The sequence below is a fragment of the Calonectris borealis genome, chromosome 10 (assembly GCF_964195595.1).
Source record: "Calonectris borealis chromosome 10, bCalBor7.hap1.2, whole genome shotgun sequence".
Classification (NCBI taxonomy): Eukaryota; Metazoa; Chordata; class Aves; order Procellariiformes; family Procellariidae; genus Calonectris; species Calonectris borealis.
In genome coordinates this window covers 5269935-5284829 of record NC_134321.1, presented here as the reverse complement: position 1 = coordinate 5284829, position 14895 = coordinate 5269935, and positions in this window count along the sequence as shown.

Here is a 14895-nt window from a genome sequence, read left to right as displayed (position 1 = left end):
CTGAATGGTTTTCCAGTTCAGGGCAGCACTTTGCCTGTCACAAGTAAAGTGCTTTGACAGAACACATGGACATTTCTGCTGCTTAAACTGAGCCAGCAAACAGAACGGCCAGCAGCTCCCAAGTCTCAAAAGAGTCCAAAGAAGTACTGTCACTCTGATATATTTATTTCCTGGTCAACTAAATGCATGAGTTCAAGTCCCATTTGTCAGCATCCTGCATATCCACGGCCATTTGAAAGGAAGCAAATAAACATAACGATGTTATCGTGGGGTCATTGAGTTTTCGCCCTATTACTGGCTAGCAGGTGTCCAGAGTGTCACTAAAATCAGGTAATACTGCCCTTTGCTTTGAAGAATGGAGACCAAGAGCTTGTCCCGGCTATGGGTGGTGCAGCACCTCTGCCCAGACAGACTTGGTTTGTTCCAGCCCTGCTTCCGAGCGCCCACGCTTGCGGGCACGGGGCTCCGGTACGTAACCTGGCCTCAGTTGTGTAGGTGTGACAAGGTAGGTGAGACCTGCCCGGGGCTAGCAAGAGGTGGTGAAGCCTTGTCTCAAACTACTGCGGAGGGCAAGTGCCACCTGCCTGTCCCATAGGGATCTGTTGGTGGGTTTATCACTCCCTTCAAGGAGGAGGAATGAGGCTGAAGAACAGCTGGGAAAGTAAATGGGTGGATCCCGGGTGGATCCTCTGTTTTACTGCCATATTTAGTAATCCGAGAGAAAGGGTAGCCCCCTTCTTCCCCTTCCTCCTTGGTGGAGAAGCCTTCAGTGGATGTCTTGGTTTTCTAGGGAGAGTTACAGAAACAAATTCTCCAGGCAATCACCAACCCACAAGATCCAGGGGCATCACATCCTCTACTAATACAAAACGCTGTAGCTCCATCCCGCTCAGGAAAGGCACCAGCTGCACCATCCCATCCAAATGCAGCATCCACAGACACAGGCAGGACCTTCCGCACTGTCAGGGTCCCCTTTGGCTTTGGGCCTATGTCTCTTTTTCTCACTCAAGTTTCTCTTTGCACCTTCCACTTGTGAACAGGGGAGGACTCGGGCACATGGCAGGGGGAAATCCAGATAAGAAAATGCAGCTGCGTTGTAATTTGTAGTTTCACAGTCCTTTGTGGATAAGCCCCAACACAATACATCCATTTGCCTGCAAATTGAGAATTGTGTTAAACCCACGGTAGTTCTGTTGTAACAATATCTTCATGCTGAGAAACTTGAAGACTGCTGAGAAATACAGCACTTAAGCAGAACAAAAAGCAAATTCCCAGCAGCACCTTCCACCCCCATGTTTTTATTGAGCTTTAGTAGAAAAGAATTCAAAAATACAGAGGGCCTGCAGACCAGACTAGGCATTGTCTGCATTAATTTGGGGTATACATTACTTTCAGCTGATACTCAGATGAAAAATTAGCCCAGCATTCCTCCATGGTTTGGGATTTTGTAAGCGAGTTTTGCAGACGCATCTCGGCTCCCTGGACCTGGTGCTCTTGATGATTTCCACTTCCATGGGCCCATGGGAAAAGGAGGAACAGCTCTGCCCGCGTGTGCGTGCACACTGGCAAGACAGTCTCCCAGATGAAAAAGGAACATGCAGAGTAACAGCAGCTCTGAAGTCACGAGAGCTCTGCTGGAGGGGGTAGTGGTCATGTGGCTTTTCACCAGCTTGAGTGGCAGCAGAATCTGGCCACCAGGACACCTGATCTGTACTGGCCATGCAAAAGCAAATATCGGAAACTGATTTAAGTGGCACTAAGATCTTTCAGTAGTGCCTAAAGGAGCTGGAACCCACATCTTCCTGCACATTAGGGGGTCTTGGGCTCCTCAGTTTTTATCTTAAGCTTTTTCCTTAAGGCAAAAAAAGTATTTTAGGCTATAAAGGCACTATGCTCCTAGCTGCTCTTATTCATTATCATAAGATTTTAATTCTCAAAATCCATAACTTTATAGTTGTCATTTCATTACATTATGTAGAATGCAAAACAGAGCATCAGTGGATAAAGATTCATCAGTGGAATATATTTACATTTTCTAGCTTATATCTGATGGAACCTAAGTTCTTAGCAGCCACATGTAAATTCAAACACCTAAGGCCCTCCCTTGCACCAGAGATTACAAACTTGAGCCACTTCTCCCAAGAACATCTAGGGCCAACAAACTCTTTCCATAAGGAGCACTAACAAGCAAAAGCTCCATCTGTCAATGAGAGGGAGGAAACACAACTGTGGGAGGACAGCAGGGCATCAACACAACCCTGCTGAACAAAGCACGTCTTGAGCTCTCCATCCAGACACCTTCAGCAGCAATCCCGCGTGCTTCACCATCCTGGAAGGACAGGCTCCCTCTCCTAGCCACAAGCCCCTGATGCCCATGGAGCAGATCTCCAGAGCCTTGCACCACCACCACCGTGCTCCCACCTCCCAGGGAAAGGCTGATGGTCTTCTCCAGTAGCACCACCGCCAACACCCAGCCACCTGGGAAGTACCACCACAGAACTCACCGAGTCCCACTACTAACCCCTGCAGCCTCCCAGGGCACACGGATCACTCTTGGCTCTCCCACTATTTCATGGCAGCCCCCTCCCAGCAGCCAGTAAGCCCCCCAGCAGAGCCCAAGGAGAAGACCTACCTCCCCACAGCAATACAGGAGCATCCCTTTCTCCCTTGGCTTCAGTCCAACCAGCCTTGATGCATAACTGCCAGAAAGTTGAAATGTATGGGACCCCCTTCCCAGGGGCTGTATTTCCCTCTCCCCTTCCAAACCACCTCCTTGGAGGGGAGCTTACCTTCCTCGTGGGCTCTTATAGCCTTGGGGAGCTCTGGGAAAACGGCTTGTGCAGATGAAGCAGGTCAGGCCCGTTCCCCGCGTTGTCTGCTCACAGGTGTAGGTGTTTTCCTCTCCTGAGCAGGAGCTGGAGGTTGCAGAAACGCTGGGTGAACCATCTCCCTGCTCTGCTTCCTCGGGTGGGATGGCTGCCAGAAATACTGGGACCGCAGCTCCAGGCTTTCTTGGCTGGACTGACACCTTCCAGTTAAAGGAGTTGGACCCTTTTTATAAGAGACAGACAGGGTGGCAAAATCACGATTAAAGCAGGTCAAACATCGGGTTTTCAAAAAACATAGTAAAAGTAACATCAGTTGCAAGTGATTGGCAAGAATTACCCTTGGCATCCTCATGGAGCAAGATGTGCAAGCTGTAGCAGATAAATACGAGCATTTCTATCAGGCATCGCCTCATATACACCCTGCAAAAGCAAATCATTGGGTGGAAAATGAAAATCAAGAAGGAAAAATATATATGTTTCTGATTATTCTACCCTAATGTTGTGTTCTGTCATTATGGCAGATTGCTTAATTGTGCTGCTGATTACTTTTCCTGAATTCTTCCTACAGCTGTAGTTTTTGCAGTGCCGTGGAAACACTAATTAGCAGGAGGAATGTTGCCTTAAATTTTGTTACAATATATACGTGTAAAAAAAAAAAAAGAAATCCTGGGCATTTACTTGCTTAGTCCCCCTCTCTTGTTTATTTAACCCATCTCACTCCCTGTTCATCTGTCCCTCCTGCAAACCGCGCCTGGGCAAAGGTGGAAGGTGGCAGGCAGCCACGTCCCGCTGCCGGCTAGAGGCAGCTGTAATCCCAGGCAGCAGTTTCGGTCGGTCCTTTCCACCCCACGAAGTTCACCTTGTAGAACAACCCAAATGTGCATTCACTGTAGGACGGGCTAGTCTTCGCGTGCGTTTGCTACCGGGAATTATCTATATACTTTGCAATATGCAAAATAAGCTGCCTGTATAGGAACATCTGCACGATGCTGTAATCTTACCTCACACTTAGACTCCACATTCTTAATGATCCATCACGGGGAATGATTTGATGTTGTTTAACTCTTGTTTCACTAAGCTGTGGCATGCGTTTGCCCTGCTCCTTCTGCAATATATTCCTGCAATATATTCCTGCAATATATCCACTCGCTAAGGAGAAATGCTTCTTATTTTGTATCACTTAATGCTGTGACAGTTTATTTTTTTATTTTTTTGTCCTTAAGTGCTAACTGCCAGTTCAGCCAACCTTCCTCTTCCTCCTTCTCTTCACCCTCTCTCCAGCAGATGTAACGGGAAGAGTGCAGTTGCTCTTCACTCACAAGCGTGTACGGAGCCCTCACAGAAGTTATTTTAAGAGGGGTTGGAGGGGATCCCAGTCTTACACTTCCATAAACCTACCAGTATGGGACTGTTGGGATTAGCAGCAAAACCGGAGGGGGGATAAGCAGCACATGGGTGCTGTTTATAGGATTTACCTCCCTCTGAAGTGACTGATCCATTGACCCGATCTAGTGTAGCGCTTTTTCTGTTTCTCTTGCACATTTAACAGAGGACGGCGGCACCACCTCGGCTGTGACCTGGGGCCAGCCGGCTCTGTTTCATCAGCATTTTAAGCCTCTAACACAGGAGGTTTTTGCTCTGGGTGCTTGAGACTACAGCTATTCCGTCAGCTCAGTTTGGGTTTGACTCCCCGGGAGCTCGCGCAGCCCACGCGCCCCCGCGCAGCCACCTCGCTTCCCAGGAAAGGAAACTCGGGTGGGATGAGAAACCTCTTCAAGCGCCCTCGCTGCCCAGCGCGGCGGCGGCTGACTCACGAGCGATGCCCGCGGGGCTGCCGCCCATCGCTCTGAAAGTTCGGTGGCTCAGCCGCCTTCCCCCGGGCAGCCCTGCCTGCGCCCCGAGAGGCGAGCGAGCGATGGGTGTTTCGGTTCACCAGCAGCATCAAAAAGTCAAGACGAAGCAAATCAAAAGCAGGTTGGGCTGAGCTGTTTAACAGACCGAAACCCAAGGTGAGGAATGCAGCTCAGCTCAGCTTAGCAACTTCAGCGGGTGAAAAGTGCCCAAAACTCACTGCGGTGGAGTTGGACCATCTGAAAGCTGGGCAGGAAATCAGAAATCTGGGTACAGTCAAGGGCAGCTCATTAAGTCCCTTTTATAAGCAAGAAGCCAATCTTAGGGCTTAGAGCAAGTGCTCGAGGAGGAGGAGCAGAGGCTGCACACTGACACGGATCTCTTGGAGGCAATGCTTTATGCACGTGCACAAAATCCATTGCCTTCTTCCTGCATATGTTTTTCCATCAATATATTGCTCCTGAGACACTGCTAAAATGACTTGAACAAATAGTGCTGCACACCAGGACAAGGACTTCAGGATGCATCACGCTGACCGAAGCTGGCTGTACCAGTGGCATGGTGTGTAGGCAGAAACCCTGGCATCTCTTGGGCTTCCTACATGCTTTTAAAAGGACCAGACAGCACGTGCACGGCCGGCCCCGTGGTGCTGGAGGCACTGGACGTGCTTTGAGCCTGTCTTGAAAGAGCTCGTGCATGCTTAGTGGGCGAGGTCAGCGTCTCTGGACATCTGGCAGCTCCCAACAGGCTGCCAGACATTGGGAAATCTGAGACAAACACACAAAAGCCTCCAAATCTGCCTGTACACGAGGTTCAGGTGGAAAATGTTTGGGGGAACCTGCATATATGGTAACCCTCTGCTTGCAGCCTGCTTTGCTTTAGCCACGACTGAAGTGCACCCAGTCCTGGGATGGTCTTGGACACCTGCGGTGCCAGGAACTGTGCTGGGCTGCGGTGGGAGACAGCAGCCACATGAGCTGAACATTATGGACTGGCCAAATGCTGCTGTGATACAAACCTCAGCAGCCCCCATGCTGTGCATGTCTGGCCATGCTGCTGGAGCAAAGCGAGCACATGAGCACAGCAATGCCCGGCATTAGGACTGTACCAGTCACTGCTAGTTAGAAATGCTCCCACGAAGTCCTGCTTCAGAGCTCGGGCTTGTCTGGGGCTTGGGTTTTTGCAGAGGGCATCGCTGAAGAAGCTGTACAGCACATCCAGGACAAGCAGCACCTGAAACTTCCCCCTGCATCACAGCTGGGTGTGATGGGGTGCCCCAAGGCTTGGGGTTTTGAGGAGTCAAAAGTAGGACCTTTATCCCTGAACCCACTCCACGGTCAGGTTCACTAAGGTATTTAGGCACAAGAATCTCACTGAACAATTAAATCCCATTGATTTCACTGGACCTCTGTTCATAGGGAGCAGTCCCTACCTGAAAGAGTTTGCAGGCGAGGAGCAGGAATGTCAGGTAGTACGGATTAATAAAAACCAACAGCACATACAGCAGATTATTAAAAAACAACAACAGATACATGTCCTCTAGGAGAAAAGCCATTTTATCTGCCTGTTCCTAGTAAGTACAGGAAGATGTTTCATGGTCACCGTACTAGGACTGAATAATGTTTGGCTATATTAATCTGAAGTGCACAGCAGGGAATAAGGTAATTTTTCCATCCTTCTGATTATATGTAAAAATTTTATATGAGCTTTTTGTGGATTTGATTGCAGCAACTTGGGATGTTTCCCAATTTGCTCCTCTCCCAGGACAGTTTTTCTGGATCAGCTGCTAGCGAGCCCTGGTGGAACACATGGTATTAAATATTTGTTGCTTTAACATTTTAAACAACCTAGAGAGAGGAGGTCACACTCTCCTGGCACGTGGCCCGTGTGCCATGCCTTCGTTGTCTCGGAGGCCCTCCTTTAATATCTGCTGCAGCCGAGCAGCAAGGAGCGAGGTGGTCCTACAGCACCGCGTTGGCTCGCAGGGACACACGTGCAAACATAAATCCATGCTTTCCTTCCCTGGCGCTCTCCTGTTGACACCACCTCCCAGTTTGGTTAAGGCAATGACACGTTGGCTAAGAACGGCCTCACCCACCCTCGAAAGGGCAGCGCACGTAAGTCACTTTGTTACTTAAAGTCTGTATTGCTTTATTAGAGGAGGTGCTGCAAAGTACTTGAAAATAATGTTGGCTGCTGTGAACTGTGGTGCCCGATCACTGAGGGACGTGACAGTCAATTACCCTTCCACTTTCTGATTGTCCCCAGCAATCAGCCCGGATCAATACCTTCAATCTCAATTAATAGCAGATATCAAATCTGAAATAATATGTTTCATTGTTTTGGAAGTACTATCACATTGTGTACAGGCGGCCACCGCATTTATTTAACCATTCATTTCACTTCCATCTGGTCCAATCTGGCCGGGCGATGTGCTGTCCAAATGGCTCGCGCGCATCCTTTCAGCACGAGTGCCTGGCCACGAGCAGTTCAGCCTGCGCGGAGGGGAGCAGCAGGACTGCCTCTCACTGCCCCGGGGCTTCCTTAGCGCAGAATTAGCTACCTGAGAGAGGCTGGGAAAATAAGGAGGGAAAAAAAAAAAGTTTAGGCCACTGCAGCAGGGCAAAAGCATGAAAATCAGGAGGGGAACTCAGGCGCTGAAGCAAGGAAGGTAATTCATAAGGTGCTGCTCCGTGGCAGCGCTGTGGAAGCGGGGCAATCAGGAGATGGGCTGCAGTGGGACCGCCGCAGCCCTTGCTGTTGTCCCAGGCAGGCGGCTTCTCCGTCCCTTGCCACCCCTCGTGTCACCCAGTTACCGTCCAAGCACCGTGCGCTCGCAGAGAGCTCGGCTTCGCGGGAGGGAGGGTGGTGGAGGAGCGGGAGGTTGCGCCTGCCTTTGTTTCAGGAGACTTAGCAAAGCTTCCAAATATTTGAAGAAGCGCCGTGCCAGGAGCTCCTTCAGAGTTTCCTTTAAAGATGCCAGTTCGCACAGGCTTTTGTAATTGAGAAGGATCATTTACATTTGTAATGGTTTAAACAAAAAAACATACACACTGATAGGGGTGTGATGAGCCAGGGCCCTGCTGCGGCAGCAGGGACAGGACTGACTGGGATGGAAACCGTCTGGAGCAGGGGAGAGCTTCTCCGCACTCCTGCCCTCCCGTCCCAAAGCCTTGTGGGGTTTGGTTTCGGTGTTCCCCGAGCATCCCTGCAACCCCGGGCTGCATGGCATCTCCCTGCCATTGGCACCCATTGGTGCCTGGGCCCCCCCACCATGCCAGACGTATTCTCTTGGTGGCCCTTCAACACCAGTCCTTTGCACGGTGATATAAGCTCCTCCATGGGATGGCCATGGTGGCCAGAAATGCCCGTGCTGACTTCTGGGGCATTGCTGCCGAGTACATGCAGGCAGCTTGGCTGTGACACCAACGGTCTCTTGCATGTAGCAATTGCTCCCCATGGGCGAATCCCAACCCCACAACTTGCCACCATGGTGCTGCCAGCTCCTGCAGGCTTCACTGCAGGTAACTGGCTTCTTTAAAGCACCATGTCCCGGGGTCAGATGGCCAAGGCTCTTGGCCTCCCCTTAAAAAGACTTGGGAGGGGTGGTGAAAATAGGAAGGGTATCTGCTGCATCCTTCGAGTCATGGAGAAAAAGCTGGCACACGTAAACTCAGGAGCTCAGGGTGTAGACAGCAAAAACCCCACTCTCTTAAAAACGATTTACTATTGGGGTTGGCTCTAACAGGTCTGAGCTGTGGGTCCCATCACCCTGAGGTGACACCCTCAGCTCCCTGTAGCATCCAGAAGCCCCACCAGACATCTCAGGAAGCACCGCACGAGCAAACACCGCGAGCCCAGGCCAGGACCATGGCTGGCTGCTTGTATGGAAAGGAGGGGAGAAATATTCAGTTAATCCATTCACCAGAGGGGCTGAGCACGGCACAGCTCCAGCACGTCCTGGGGAGGACCGGGCTGGGCGATGCAGCTCCCAGCCGTGCAAGTAGGAGGTACTTCTGATGCCCCTTTGGCTTCTCCCACCCTGCTCCTTACAATCCCTAAATAAAAATATCCAAGGCAAGCAACCTCGCAGGGAAATTCTCACGCCCCAGGGTGTTCCTTCAGCCCTTGCAGCCCCGGCTCCCGTCCTTGCAGCATCCTGCCCTGCTCTTATCGCGGCACTGGACGCAGGCTACCATTTTTAGAGGACGACCTAATGAAATAGATCCTGATTAGCTGGCCGTGAGTTACTTCGTTTCCGTGTCCGCATGCAACGGAGGCAGGAGCGCAGTCGAAAGATAATGGAGGTAAAACATTAGCCCCGCGATCGCAGCATGGCGAGGAGCCAAGGCGCTCCCTTTTTGTTCCTACACAATACTTGTTATAAGATTGAATATCCATTTGGGGGCAGAATTCACCTACTTTCCTTTGCGCACTCCCCTCTGAAAGCATTGTAATGCTTTACTTATTGGCATTTTATTTTGATGAATAGGCTGCAATTGGTGCAAAAATATCCTGAATGGCATTAGGAGACTCAGCCATGTGACCGTTGGCCCATTTGCACTAAGTACCATCAGTCAAAGTTCGTATTACTTATAGGATGCTTAAGCCAGCGTATTTTCCTAACAGGCACGGTCCTCTGAGGGTAGCGCTAAGCGTGCTGGGGACTTCTTTGAAGTAGCATAAAGGGTAATTATTCCCCAAAGTCCTATTTGAAAAACACCCTTAAAAACTAAGTTTTGTGCCTTTGGAGAAAAAAAACCAACGCAACGCTCCTGCCTCTGCGGTAGCTGGCTGCTCATCAGAGCCGTGCCCGGAGGGCCCAGGGCAGCACTGGCTGCCGAGCTGGGCTCGGAGCGGCACGGGAAGGAGAAATGTCCTGTCTCTGCTCCTTGTCTGGACTGAAATGCAGGTATTGGGGGGTAAAAAAAGGGAAGAAAAAAGGACCTTGGAGAAATGTGGGTCAAGTACAAGAGGCTGCTTTTTTTTGTTGTATTTTATGTGACGGGCAGCGATAAGACAGGTCACAGTGCCTGGGAAAAGGACACCTCAATCGGCAGTCGCAGCAACAAAGTCTCTGAGCTCAGGTGGATTTCTGGAACCTGTTACAGCCATGAAATACCTTCCCTGCTGACAAGCTGCCCCAGTACCAGGCTACCCCTTACCAAAGCCCTTTTCCTATCAGGAGCCCCGGCAAATGCAGGTCCCCAGGGTGGTCCACGTGAGTACCCTTGGTGGGTGTTTTGGGGTGCTCATCGCTGCGCTGTGCGAGGTGGAGGGCTCTGGCCGGCACTGTGGAGCAGGCAGCGACCGGGGGGATGCTGAAGTTGTAACCACGTTAAAAAACGCTCATGCAACACGGCTGGCTGCCCCCCAGCACTGCCCATGCCCTGGCACGGCTGCTGCCCGGCAGCACCGCACGTCATTAACACTGTCAGCTAACGATGGCGGTTTAACACAGCAGCAGGGAAAAATCCCGCTGCTGGCCCCAGTCGCCAAAGCCTCTTCGTGCTGTGGGGCAGGAAAAGGGCATCCCTACCCCCAGTCCACTCGCGTGTAGGGGTTTTGCTGGCTTCTTCCAGAATTGCTCCCAATCTTGTCAGTGCCGGAGGGAAGCGGTGGAGACGCAGCCCGCTCTTCCTCTCTGACTGCAGAAATGCAGTTGATGTGCTGCCGTTTACTTTCCAAGAGTTAAGACCCAGCCAAGGCCCTGTCTGAGCACCGAAAATGAATATTGCTGGGAGAAGAGGGCGAAAGGCAGCTACTCGGTTCAGCCCAAGAGAAGAAAGGAGACTTGCAGTACATGAAGAGGCCCCCTCCATGGTTTACTATTTCTAATTACAATTAATTAGAAATTGTAGCATGCTCCACCCCACGCCTTCTGTGTGGCTTTGGGCAAAACGGTTGCCAAAGGTTTTTTTCCCAGAGTGTTTCATTTACGGTGTCAGAGATGTCACCGACGCGATGGAGCTTTGCTAGCGACGTGTTACGTGGCACTTTGGGACGAGGACGCTGCTTTGCCCCGGTGTGGACCCCAAGTGCTTCTCCCACGTGCTACCAGGAGCGCAGACCCCCGGGAAGGCACCCTGTCCCATCCCCGAGGAGCAATGCCCGGGCGGCACAGCCAGCCCCCGCCTCAGCTGCAAACCTGCCCAGCCACGACAGCTTCTCCCCTGTTCCTACAGCTTGCTTTAAGCTTTGTGTGTGCTCAAAGAAACACCCAAGTCTAGTAGAAAGTTATACCATGACTATTTTTAACGTGCAGTTATGCTCAGAACCCCCCAGAAATCAAAGACTTCCTGAATTTGCCAGCAACAGTTAAAGAAAATCCATTTCCTTACTGCTGTTCATAATTTAGATAGCCTCCCCCCTCTTATTTGCACTGTTTATACATGAATTCCTACAGCATTATGTGCCTTGTGTAAGCAGGACAAGTCCAGTCCAGACACGGCTCCATGACAGCTCCCCCTGACTAATAGCAGAATTATCCTTACATAAGTCCTTTCTCTTCCTTGGCATTTTTATTCCCACCAGGAAGGGTGCTTCCCTGCACGCCCCGGCGGGACGAGAGCAGCTCAGTCCGGGCGCTGCAGCAGAGCAGAGGGGCTCCATGCTTTGTGTTGCAGTGCCATCTCATGGCAGCTCTAGTGCCGGCCTTTCACAGGAGATGCATTTTCTTTCAACTCTTTGCAGGTATTTTCTTGCTGAGCTGTTAAGGTTTTAGATTTATAAACCCCCCCCAAAAATCCAAAGATTAAATTAGTTTTTAATTACCAAAAGCTCTATGTCCAAAACTTAAGCGCCTTCAAAGGAAGCTCCAGGATGGAGCTCAAGCAGCGAAGAAATAATTTATTTTCTTAGAAGATGATCAGCTTTCCAGTCCAGGCTGCTGCTATATAAATGGTAACACTATACAAACATGTGTCTTCCATATTACAGACCATCTCTAATGGATCCTTTATTTCAGTAGAGAAAAAAAAATAAGATAAAAAACGTACTTAAATCTGGAAGCCATTGCAGGCTTCGAACAGTAAAACTATTGCAAATGTTGAATGTCCCCTCCCACCTCCTCACGGCGCTGAGAAGTTTCCCGCAGTAAAAGCCCGGGGGGTACCAAACGCCAAGAGCAACCCCTGCTCCATCCGGCACCCTTGGGCGCGCAGCGGGAGCACCTCTGTCCGGGTGGCCGGCTCCTTTGCAGAGGAGGAGAAGCAGAATGAGACACTGAAACTAGACGCTGCTCCCTGTCTTGTGGCGTGTCAGCAAGCCGATTAGGTCAAAAGACCTTTCTTCAAGGCTTCAGCTCACCCTGTGCTTGCAGGAGGATCAGAGGGAGGCCTAATCCCAAAGATTAAGGCCTGGAAGCGAGCGGCAGAGGGAAGCTTTCTGCTCCTTGGAGCAGCAGCACACACAGCATGGCTTGGAGGGGATTCTGCTTTAGCAGGCAAAACCCAGGAAAATCAGATCTTCTTTCCAACCAGCTCAGGACCCCGTTTGCAGAGGTCAACACCAGGGTGGGAGATGGGCTGTCAGCACCGCGGAGGGTCCGCTGCCCCCACGCCAGAGCCAGGTCAACAGGTCCCTCCTTGGAAAAACCCAGGGTCTATGTCTGATAAAAGCAATTAGGGAAAATAGCCGCAGAGGAAGAGGTGCAGCACCCTGCGCTGCCCTCGGAGCTCCCCGCCAGGTATTTTCCACACTGCAGAGGAAGGGCTCAGTCCCCAGGGCCACATCCATCCCTCTGGTTTGGGTTTGAACCTCTCAAGACTGTGGATCCAGTAGGATTTGGATCTCCAAAAAAAGCCAAGAGGTTTCCTGGAAGGGCGGCAGGGCAGCGCGGTTGTCAGCAGAGGGTTTGTGGTTCACTTGTTTTACATGAAGAAGATGCTGCAAGAGGCAGGGGAGGAGCAGCGGCCGCGTTGCTCCGTGCAGACCTCAGGCCGACTCCAGAAACATGCGAAGTAGGGACAGAGGGGTGCTCAGGGGCATGAAGGCTGAGAGCACCCAGAAAGGGTGAAAAAGGAGCAGGAAGGATGGAGGCGAGGGCAACGAGGATGCTCACATCACCTTTTGTCATTGGCTTGACTCCAGAGGGAGAAACATCACCCTGATTGCCTCCAAAAACCTGGAGAGGGGGCTGCCCCGGGGCCCTCCGGTTGGGTGTCCCACTGGGAGAAACTCCGGGGGAGCCACCCAGTAACCCCTGTGACACAGCCACAGCGAGAGGGTGGGGGACCCGAGACACGAAGCCAGAAGAGTGGTGCAGCCGCTGCTGCAGGGTGTGGGGAGCGACTAACAAGCTAGTTGGGAAATACTGAAAGCAAAACAAAATAAAAAAGTCCCCCAAAAAATATCCCAAAGAAAGAAAAAAAAGCCAGCAAACTTTCTGTGCAGATCGTGCCTGCGCCACACACTGCAGGATCATTTCACATTTTACCTGGCAGGCCACCCTCTCCTTTTACAGGCAAATATTATTTTTAAAGGTTGCTAAGAGCCAGCAGTGCTAATGCATTTGGGTCAGGATTTTCCTACTCCAAAAACACTGTTTTGTGACCAAAAGACACTAAGGAAAAAATCCCTTCTGCCTTAGATTGCATTTATGATGTGATCCACCCCACGCCTCCGAGGGCTGCAGTGGGGGGAGGCAGGGACACAGGGTGCCAGGCTGGGTGCTGCCCTGCTACGAGGGGAGGCCGTGCAATACAATTACCAGGCCAGGGAGAGCACAGCGTTGCACAGGTTTACATGCACCATCCATCACTTGCTGACCGCATTGTTTTCTCTTTGCACACTTGTATGGAAATTTAGCTACAAAATGTTCCTATGAACTGCTCCCTGATGTGCAAATATAGCTTTAAATTACTTCTCTAGGAAAGAATCTTCACTATTTTATACAAATGGTCTTGCATGTTTATTACACAGAGTCATGATCCAAAAAGAAGGGGATTCATCCCATGCCTATTCATAACGCTGCTCTTATGCATTACAAGCTGGAACATACTCCAGGCCCCCTTGCATGATGAATGATACCTACTCTGCTCTTCACTTCCAGCCTGCTGCGATTTGCTTATTTATGGAGCCTCAGTGTACTGACGGAAACCCTCCTCTCCCAGTTTCTCCGCAAGCCAGAGCACATCGTGGGTCTCGGGCTTGCAATGGGCACTTCGGAGGGGGAGCACCAAGACCTGAAACTCTGCTCCTGGGCTTGCTACTGTGCAAAGACACCCCGGGACCGCTGGCTCCAGAACTACTGCGCTTCCCCCTGACGCTCTTCCCAACAGCCAGTAGTTTCTCCGCCACACCTAAAGCCTTTTCTCCTGCCCCGTGTCTCAGAGCAGAGCACCAGGCTGGAAGCAGGGCCACGCGGGGGCACGGCTGCCCACCCACCCGCCCCAGGGATGCTGTGCCTGGGAGGTGCGAGTGGGACGTCTCCTGCTGTATTTAGCTTGGCTGGCTCGGCCAGCCCATTCCACTGCCTGCGCACAGCCCCGGGGAGAGGGGAAGGAAACAGCGTATCGGCCAGCCAAGCCAAACACCGGGAGGTCAAACGCTGCAGCACGGCTTCTCGGAGATGACACACACACCCGAGGCAAGTCCACTCGTCTCCTGGCGCGGGAGCACCTCGCAGAGCCCTGCGCTAACACCGCAGCTGCAAACATCAGCTCCTGACCCCGGGCAGCACCCGCTGCCTCCCTCCCAGGGATGATGATTTTGCAGCCTGGCTGGGAGGAAGGTGCTGGGTGCCCGGTGCAGAGCGCAGCCCCCCTTCTCCAGCAGCACGGTACGTACAGCTTCGGAAGTAATCCAGTCTTCATTAGCTTGTCAAATTAGGAAATTGAGAGCTGTCAAAGTGTAGCAAAGATTGGAGGTGGCTTTTATAGCAAGCCATGGGATCTCCCACTGTTTGTCTAATCTAATTTCCTCGTTGTCGTTGCCCTAAGAGAATCATTAGAAGAGAGGAAAGAGAGGGAGAAGTAGAGAGACGAAGACTTGAAGGGTTTCCAGCTGAAAGTGCTCCCTTCCGTGTGCGGGTGCAGACGAGAGGGTTTATATAAGCTGCTCGGGATCAGTAATTTTCCCCTGTCACAGTCACGTTTGTGTTTTAAGACAACTCTTAAGCTTCATCCCCTCTGGTCAATCCTGCCATAGGAAGAACATAAAAAGTGATTTCTTTTGTACTCCCATCAACTGGCAAAGGCAGAGCACTGACTGAGCC